A 9,247-nucleotide genomic window follows, 5' to 3' on the forward strand; every position below is an offset into this window, starting at 1 on the left:
GTGTCCTGGGTGAGTGTGTGTGTGTGTCCTAGGGGGTATGGGTGTTTGGGGGGTGTGTCCCGGGGGGTGTGGGGGTGTGTGTGTCCCGGGGGTGTGGGGGTGTGTGTGTCCTAGGGGGTATGGGTGTTTGGGGGGTGTGTCCCGGGGGTGTGGGGGTGTGTGTGTCCCGGTGTGTGTGTGTGTGTGTGTGTGTGTCCCGTGGGGGAGTGGGTGTGTGTGTGTCTGTGTGTGTCCTGGGGGGTGGGGGGGTGTGGGGTGGGGGGGGTGTGTCCTGGGGGGGTGTCCCAGGGGGTGTGGGGGTGTGTGTGTGTCCCAGGGGGGTGGGGGGTGTGTGTGTCCCAGGGGTGTGGGGGGTGAGTGTGTACCGGGGGGGTTGGGGTGTGGGTGTGGTGTATCCTGGGGATGTGTGTGTGTGTGTGTGTGTGTGTGTGTGTCCTGGGGGGTGGGTGTGGGTGTGTCCTGTGTGTTTGTGTGTGTGTGTGTGTGTGTGTCCTGGGGGGGTGGGGTTGTGTGTGTGTGTGTGGGTGTGTGGGTGTCCTGGGGGGTGTGTGTGTGTGTCCCAGGGAGGGAAGTGGTGTGTGTGTCCCGGGGGGGGGGGGTTGGGGTGGGGGTGGGGGTGGGGGTGGTGTTTGTGCGACCCCCCCCCCCCACCCCCCCCAGGCCTCACCTTTGCTGTGTTTTGTTGAACCGCGAGGAAGTTGATGAAGGTGACGTTGACGAGGTCAGTACCAGACACCACAGTCACACTGTTATTCTCCGGGTGGGAGTCCGCATTCCCAAATCCAGAGCTTCCCGCAGTTTCCCATCCTGGGGGGGGGGGGAGGGGGGAGAATGGAGAGAGCTCGGTCACTGAGAGAGACACAGGATGGCACAGGCGCTATGACAAGGCACAGATACAACAGAACATTGAGCCCACACCCCCACCTCAAAACCATCACCTCATCCCAAATTCACCCTTAACCCACCCCCCCTCCATATCCCCTACACCCCCTCCCTATCTCTGTAACCCCCCCTCCACATCCCCTACACCCCCTCCCTATCTCTGTAACCCCCCTCCAATATCCCCTACACCCCCTCCCTATCTCTGTAACCCCCCTCCACATCCCCTACACCCCCTCCCTATCTCTGTAACCCCCCTCCACATCCCCTACACCCTCTCCCTATCTCTGTAACCCCCCCTCCACATCCCCTACACCCCCCTCCCTATCTCTGTAACCCCCCTCCATATCCCCTACACCCCCTCCCTATCTCTGTAACCCCCTCCCCTATCTCTGTAACCCCCCTCCACATCCCCTACACCCCCCTCCCTATCTCTGTAACCCCCCTCCCACATCCCCTACACCCCCCTCCCTATCTCTGTAACCCCCCTCCTCATATCCCCTACACCCCCTCCCTATCTCTGTAACCCCCCCTCCACATCACCCCTACACACCCCCTCCCTATCTCTGTAACCACCCTCCAGCCCCCTACACACCCCTCCCTATCTCTGTTAACCCCCTCCGGCCCCTACACCCCCCTCCCTATCTCTGTAACCCCCTCCGGCCCCTACACCCCCTCCCTATCTCTGTAACCCCCTCCTCAGCCCCTACACCCCCTCCCTATCTCTGTAACCCCCCTCCAGCCCTACACCCCCCTCCCTATCTCTGTAACCCCCCCTCCACATCCCCTACACCCCCTCCCTACTACACCCCCTCCCTATCTCTGTAACCCCCCTCCACATCCCCTACACCCCTCCCTATCTCTGTTACCCCCTCCAGCCCCTACACCCCCTCCCTATCTCTCTAACCCCCTCCAGCCCCTACACCCCCTCCCTATCTCTGTAACCCCTCCAGCCCCTACACCCCCTCCCTATCTTTGTAACCCCCCTCCAGCCCCTACACCCCCTCCATATCTCTGTAACCCCCTCCAGCCCCTACACCCCCTCCCTATCTCTGTAACCCCCTCCGGCCCCTACACCCCCTCCCTATCTCTGTAACCCCCTCCATCCCCTACACCCCCTCCCTATCTCTGTAACCCCCTCCGGCCCCTACACCCCTCCCTATCTCTGTAACCCCCTCCGGCCCCTACACCCCCTCCCTATCTCTGTAACCCCCTCCAGCCCCTACACCCCCTCCCTATCTCTGTAACCCCCCTCCAGCCCCTACACCCCCTCCCTATCTCTGTAACCCCCCTCCAGCCCCTACACCCCCTCCCTATCTCTGTAACCCCCCTCCACATCCCCTACACCCCCTCCCTATCTCTGTTACCCCCTCCAGCCCCTACACCCCCTCCCTATCTCTCTAACCCCCTCCAGCCCCTACACCCCCTCCCTATCTCTGTAACCCCCTCCAGCCCTACACCCCCTCCCTATCTTTGTAACCCCCCTCCAGCCCCTACACCCCCTCCATATCTCTGTAACCCCCTCCAGCCCCTACACCCCCTCCCTATCTCTGTGACCCCCTCCAGCCCATACACCCCCTCCCTATCTCTGTAACTCCCTCCAGCCCCTACACCCCCTCCCTATCTCTGTAACCCCCTCCAGCCCCTACACCCCCTCCAGCCCCTACACCCCCTCCCTATCTCTGTAACCCCCCTCCAGCCCCTACACCCCCTCCCTATCTGTGTAACCCCCCAGCCCATACACCCCCTCCCTATCTCTGTAACCCCCTCCAGCCCATACACCCCCTCCCTATCTCTGTAACTCCCTCCAGCCCCTACACCCCCTCCCTATCTCTGTAACCCCCTCCAGCCCCTACACCCCCTCCCTATCTCTGTAACCCCCCTCCAGCCCCTACACCCCCTCCCTATCTCTGTAACCCCCTCCAGCCCCTACACCCCCTCCATATCTCTGTAACCCCCCTCCAGCCCCTACACCCCCTCCCTATCTCTGTAACCCCCTCCAGCCCCTACACCCCCTCCCTATCTGTGTAACCCCCCAGCCCATACACCCCCCTCCCTATCTCTGTAACCCCCTCCAGCCCCTACACCCCCTCCCTATCTTTGTAACCCCCCTCCAGCCCCTACACCCCCTCCATATCTCTGTAACCCCCCTCCAGCCCCTACACCCCCTCCCTATCTGTGTAACCCCCCAGCCCATACACCCCCTCCCTATCTCTGTAACCCCCTCCAGCCCCTACACCCCCTCCCTATCTCTGTCACCCCCCAGCCCATACACCCCCTCCCTATCTCTGTAACCCCCCCCAGCCCATACACTCCCTCCCTATCTCTGTAACCCACCTCCAGCCCCTACACCCCCTCCCTATCTCTGTAACCCCCTCCAGCCCCTACACCCCCTCCCTATCTCTGTCACCCCCTCCAGCCCCTACACCCCCTCCCTATCTCTGTAACCCACTCCCCATCTCTGTATCCCCCTCCAGCCCCTACACCCCCTCCCTATCTCTGTAACCCACTCCCTATCTCTGTAACGCCCTCCAGCCCCTACACCCCCTCCCTATCTTTGTAACCCCCCTCCAGCCCCTACACCCCCTCCCTATCTCTGTCACCCCCTCCAGCCCCACACCCCCTCCCTATCTCTGTAACCCCCCTCCAGCCCCTACACCCCCTCCCTATCTCTGTAACCCCCTCCAGCCCCTACACCCCCTCCCTATCTCTGTAACCCCCCTCCAGCCCCTACACCCCCTCCCTATCTCTGTAACCCCCCACAGCCCCTACACCCCCTCCCTATCTCTGTAACCCCCCTCCAGCCCCTACACCCCCTCCCTATCTCTGTAACCCCCTCCAGCCCCTACACCCCCTCCCTATCTCTGTAACCCCCTCCAGCCCCTACACCCCCTCCCTATCTCTGTCACCCCCTCCAGCCCCTACACCCCCTCCTTATCTCTGTAACCCCCTCTAACCCCTACCCCCCTCCCTATCTCTGTAACCCCCTCCAGCCCCTACACCCCCTCCCTATCTCTGTAACCCCCTCCAGCCCCTACACCCCCTCCCTATCTCTGTAACCCCCTCCAGCCCCTACACCCCTCCCTATCTCTGTAACCCCCTCCAGCCTCTACACCCCCTCCCTATCTCTGTAACCCCCTCCAGCCCCTACACCCCCTCCCTATCTCTGTAACCCCCTCCAGCCCCTACACCCCCTCCCTATCTCTGTAACCCCCCTCCAGCCCCTACACCCCCTCCCTATCTCTGTAACCCCCTCCAGCCCCTACACCCCCTCCCTATCTCTGTAACCCCCTCCAGCCCCTACACCCCCTCCCTATCTCTGTAACCCCCTCCAGCCCCTACACCCCCTCCTTATCTCTGTCACCCCTCCAGCCCCTACACCCCCTCCCTATCTCTGTAACCCCCTCCAGCCCCTACACCCCCTCCCTATCTCTGTAACCCCCCTCCAGCCCCTACACCCCCTCCCTATCTCTGTAACCCCCTCCAGCCCCTACCCCCCTCCCTATCTCTGTAACCCCCTCCAGCCCCTACACCCCCTCCCTATCTCTGTAACCCCCTCCAGCCCCTACTCCCCTCCCTATCTATGTAACCCCCTCCAGCCCCTACACCCCCTCCCTATCTCTGTAACCCCCTCCAGCCCCTACACCCCCTCCCTATCTCTGTAACCCCCTCCTGTCCCTACACCCCCTCCCTATCTCTGTAACCCCCACCGGCCCCTACACCCCCCTCCCTATCTCTGTAACCCCCCTCCAGCCCCTACACCCCCTCCCTATCTCTGTAACCCCCTCCAGCCCCTACACCCCCTCCCTATCTCTGTAACCCCCTCCTGTCCCTACACCCCCTCCCTATCTCTGTAACCCCCACCGGCCCCTACACCCCCTCCCCATCTCTGTAACCCCCCTCCAGCCCCTACACCCCCTCCCTATCTCTGTCACCCCCTCCAGCCCCTACACCCCCTCCCTATCTCTGTAACCCCCCTCCAGCCCCTACACCCCCTCCCCATCTCTGTAACCCCCCTCCAGCCCCTACACCCCCTCCCTATCTCTGTAACCCCCTCCAGCCCCTACACCCCCTCCCTATCTCTGTAACCCCCCCCAGCCCCTACCCCCCTCCCTATCTCTGGGGGTGGGGGGGGGTGGGTTGAGGGGTCTCGGGGAGATTGGAGATACTCACCTTTGGTACCTTGGCGTAACTCCCCGTGCGGGTGTCCCTGATCAACCCGATATCCAACAGGTCCACCTCCTGGGGGGGGGGGGGCGAAGGGAGAAATGGGAGAGGAATTCGGAGATAAGGTGGGAGAGAGGGAATGTGGAAGGGAGAGGGTGAGAGAGAGGGGGACGATAACTGGAGAGTGAGATGCAAATTTTCCAGAACTTTCTTTCATTACCACCTCCTTTCATCCTCATCACCCCCGCCCCAGGGTCACTACCCCCACACCCCCCTCCCAGGACAATGCCATCCTCATGGGGGTCAGCGCCAACATCCAACGCTTATCCCAGTGGAAGGACTGGCAGCAGCACTGCATCCTGGGATAGTGGAGGACCGGGAAAGACCCAGAGTACACATTGGGATATAACTGGGCCTAATAATGTAAATAAATCTCCAGGAGGCGATGCCACAGAAACGGATCAACAGGACACAGAAATAAATCCCGACTTTGTCTCAATAGGAGATCGCAAGTTATAGAATAACCGAGAGACCTCAATAACCACATGCAAATATCTGGAAACACGTGTCAAAGCACAGAGAGAGAGAGAGAGAGATGAGGCATAGACAGAGGGATTGGGGCAAACCCCTTCCCGTTCACTCCCATCGTCCACAATCCCCCATGGACCCAAACCCCTTCCCGTTCACTCCATCGCCCACAATCCCAATGGACCCAAACCCCTTCCCGTTCACTCCCATCGCCCACAATCCCAATGGACCCAAACCCCTTCCCGTTCACTCCCACTCCCCACAATCCCAATGGACCCAAACCCTTCTCATTCATTCCCACCCTCCACAATCCCAATGGACCCAAACCCCTTCCCGTTCACTCCCACCCTCCACAATCCAATGGACCCAAACCCTTCTCATTCATTCCCACCCTCCACAATCCCAATGGACCCAAACCCCTTCCCGTTCACTCCCACTCCCCACAATCCCAATGGACCCAAACCCCTTCCCATTCACTCCCACCGCCCACAATCCCAACGGACCCAAACCCCTTCCCATTCACTCCCGCCGCCCACAATCCCAATGGATCCAAACCCCTTCCCGTTCACTCCCACTCCCCACAATCCCAACGGAACCCAAATCCCTTCCCGTTCACTCCCAACCCCCCACAATCCCAACGGAACCCAAATCCCTTCCCATTCACTCCCACTCTCCACAATCCCAATGGACCCAAATCCCTTCCCGTTCACTCCCACCCCCTACAATCCCAATGGAACCCAAACCCCTTCCCGTTCACTCCCACTCTCCACAATCACAATGGACCCAAACCCCTTCCCGTCCACTCCCAACCCCCACAATCCCAACGGAACCCAAATCCCTTCCCATTCACTCCCACTCTCCACAATCCCAATGGACCCAAATCCCTTCCCGTTCACTCCCACCCCCTACAATCCCAATGGAACCCAAACCCCTTCCCGTTCACTCCCACTCTCCACAATCACAATGGACCCAAACCCCTTCCCGTCCACTCCACCCCCTACAATCCCAATGGAACCCAAATCCCTTCCCGTTCACTCCCACCCCCCCCACAATCCCAACGGAACCCAAACCCCTTCCCGTTCACTCCCACTCTCCACAATCCCAATGGACACAAACCCCTTCCTATTCCTACTTACATTGTTCTGTCCGGTCCAGTACAGGAAGAATCCCTGTGGATCCACCCGGAGTGTCACCAGAGTCCTGCTCACCGGGGTCCTGAGGACAAACACAAACGGGATTGGGACCAAATTCTGCCACGGATCCAGGAACAGCAACACTGCCCCCAGAGGCTCCTCCCAGTAAAGGCACCAGCTCGTGCCCAGGGGACCCCACATCCCCCTCTGGGAGACCCTCAATCCCATCCCAGTGTCAGTGAGGAATTCAACCATGTGAGGCATCGCCTGACCCTGATGTTTTAACAATCTCCTGGAGGGTCAGTGCCAAGGGAGGGGGTCTCTGACACAGGAACAGGAGACCATTCAGCCCCTCCTCCTCCAGCCTGTCCCACAGGAACAGGAGGCCATTCAGCCCCTCCTCCTCCAGCCTGTTAACAGGAACAGGAGGCCATTCAGTCCCCCCTCCTCCAGCCTGTCCCACAGTAACAGGAGGCCATTCAGCCCCTCCTCCTCCAGCCTGTTAACAGGAACAGGAGGCCATTCAGTCCCCCCTCCTCCAGCCTGTCCCACAGGAACAGGAGGCCATTCAGCCCCTCCTCCTCCAGCCTGTCCCACAGGAACAGGAGGCTATTCAGCCCCTCCTCCTCCAGCCTGTTAACAGGAACAGGAGGCTATTCAGCCCCCCCCTTCTCCAGCCTGTTACACAGGAACAGGAGGCCATTCAGCCCCCCCTCCTCCAGCCTGTTACACAGGAACAGGAGGCCATTCAGCCCCCCTCCTCCAGCCTGTCACACAGGAACATGCCATTCAGCCCCTCCCTTCAGCCTGTCACACAGGAGCAGCAGGAGGCCATTCAGCCCCTCCTCCAGCCTCTCCCACAAGAACATCAGGAGGCCTTTCAGCCCCTCCTCCAGCCTGTCCCATAAGAACAGCAGGAGGCAGTGCAGAGAGAAAGCCCCCCAGTCTCTCGCTCCTGTGCGAGTATCTCCTGGTGATCGTTCCCACTTGGTCTTTCACTGTAAAGTACTCTCTCTCTCTGTCTGATGCGATCTTGACTCTGCTGGAGGTATCTCCTGACCAGCTGAATGAAAGGCTGAGAATCGCTGTGTCCATAACCACGTTCATCAACAAAGGGTCAGGAGGAATCACAAGGAAGTGAAGAGAAACTACCAAGATCCTGGGGAGTGTTGCTGAACAAAGAGACCTTGGAGTGCAGGTTCATAGCTCCTTGAAAGTGGAGTCACAGGTCGATAGGATAGTGAAGAAGGTGTTTGGTATGCTTTCCTTTATTGATCAGAGTATTGAGTACAGGAGTTGGGAGGTCATGTTGCGGCTGTACAGGACATTGGTTAGGCCACTGTTGGAATATTGTGTGCAATTCTGGTCTCCTTCCTATCGGAAAGATGTTGTGAAACTTGAAAGGATTCAGAAAAGATTTACAAGGATGTTGCCAGGGTTGGAGGAATTGAGCTATAGGGAGAGGCTGAACAGGCTGGGGCTGTTTTCCCTGGAGCGTCGGAGGCTGAGGGGTGACCTTATAGAGGTTTATAAAATTATGAGGGGACATGGATAGGGTAAATAGGCAAAGTCTTTTCCCTGGGGTCAGGGAGTACAGAACTAGAGGGGCATAGGTTTAGGGTGAGAGGGGAAAGATATAAAAGGGACCTAAGGGGCAACTTTTTCACACAGAGGGTGGTGCATGTATGGAATGAGCTGCCAGAGGATGTGGTGGAGGCTGGTACAATGACAACATTTAAGAGGCATCTGGATGGGGACAGGAATAGGAAGGGTTTGGAGGGATATGGGCCGGGTGCTGGCAGGTGGGACTAGATTGGGTTGGGATATCTGGGTCAGCATGGACAGGTTGGACCGAAGGGTCTGTTTCTGTGCTGTCTGGCTCTGTGAATCCTTGAATTCTGTTGTCCAGTCTCGTGGCAGGACTGTGCTCCTCAGAGTTTTCCCAATCTGCCCCATCCGTAATATTTGTTCCTCGTCTGTTTGATCTTTGACTTCAGGCCGTGGACTTATACCTTGCAGACTACTCTTTCAATGGTGATGGTAAATATATCTTTGCAGGAAACTCTGGCGTTAAAACTATTCTGAACCCAAGTCTGATTCAAGTGGGCCATTTCTTGGGTTTGAGATTGTCTCCAGGAAGAGAGGGGTTCAAGAAACTTCAGAAAGTTTCCAACTCCAAGGTGAGCTTGTGAACGGGTCACAGGCTGAGGGGCCGAATGGCCTTCTCTGCCTCCCAATTCTCACGGATCCCTCTGGGAAATCAGACACTCATTCGGAAAAGGCCATTCCAGTGCGGTCATGCACAGAAAGAGTCCGTGAGCTAAAGAGTGGAGGGGGGGAGGTGGTGTTCCACTGCTTGATCCATCAAAGTGATGATTCATCTCCCTGAGACAGTGAGGAAAACACACGCTCAGATCCCTCCTCAACTCACCGGCTCTCTCCCTCTCTCTCTCTCTCTCATCGCCAAGGGGTCAGAGTAAATGTGTGTGTGTGTGTGTCTGAGTGTGTGTGTGTGTGTGTGTCTGAGTGTGTGTGTGTGT

The 9,247-nt window shown here is 58.7% G+C and overlaps 1 long non-coding RNA gene across 1 annotated transcript; it reads right to left on the minus strand.

Annotated features, from left to right (window-relative positions):
- Positions 1-654: 654 nt before the first annotated feature.
- LOC140456849 (uncharacterized) lies at positions 655-6,786 on the minus strand. The gene is made up of 3 exons (XR_011953179.1): positions 6,711-6,786; positions 5,053-5,121; positions 655-807 (listed from the first exon to the last, which is right to left on the minus strand). It is a non-coding gene; the product is annotated as an uncharacterized lncRNA (long non-coding RNA).
- Positions 6,787-9,247: the final 2,461 nt, after the last annotated feature.

Source organism: Chiloscyllium punctatum, chromosome 31 (genome assembly GCF_047496795.1).
Source record: "Chiloscyllium punctatum isolate Juve2018m chromosome 31, sChiPun1.3, whole genome shotgun sequence".
Lineage (NCBI taxonomy): Eukaryota > Metazoa > Chordata > Chondrichthyes > Orectolobiformes > Hemiscylliidae > Chiloscyllium > Chiloscyllium punctatum.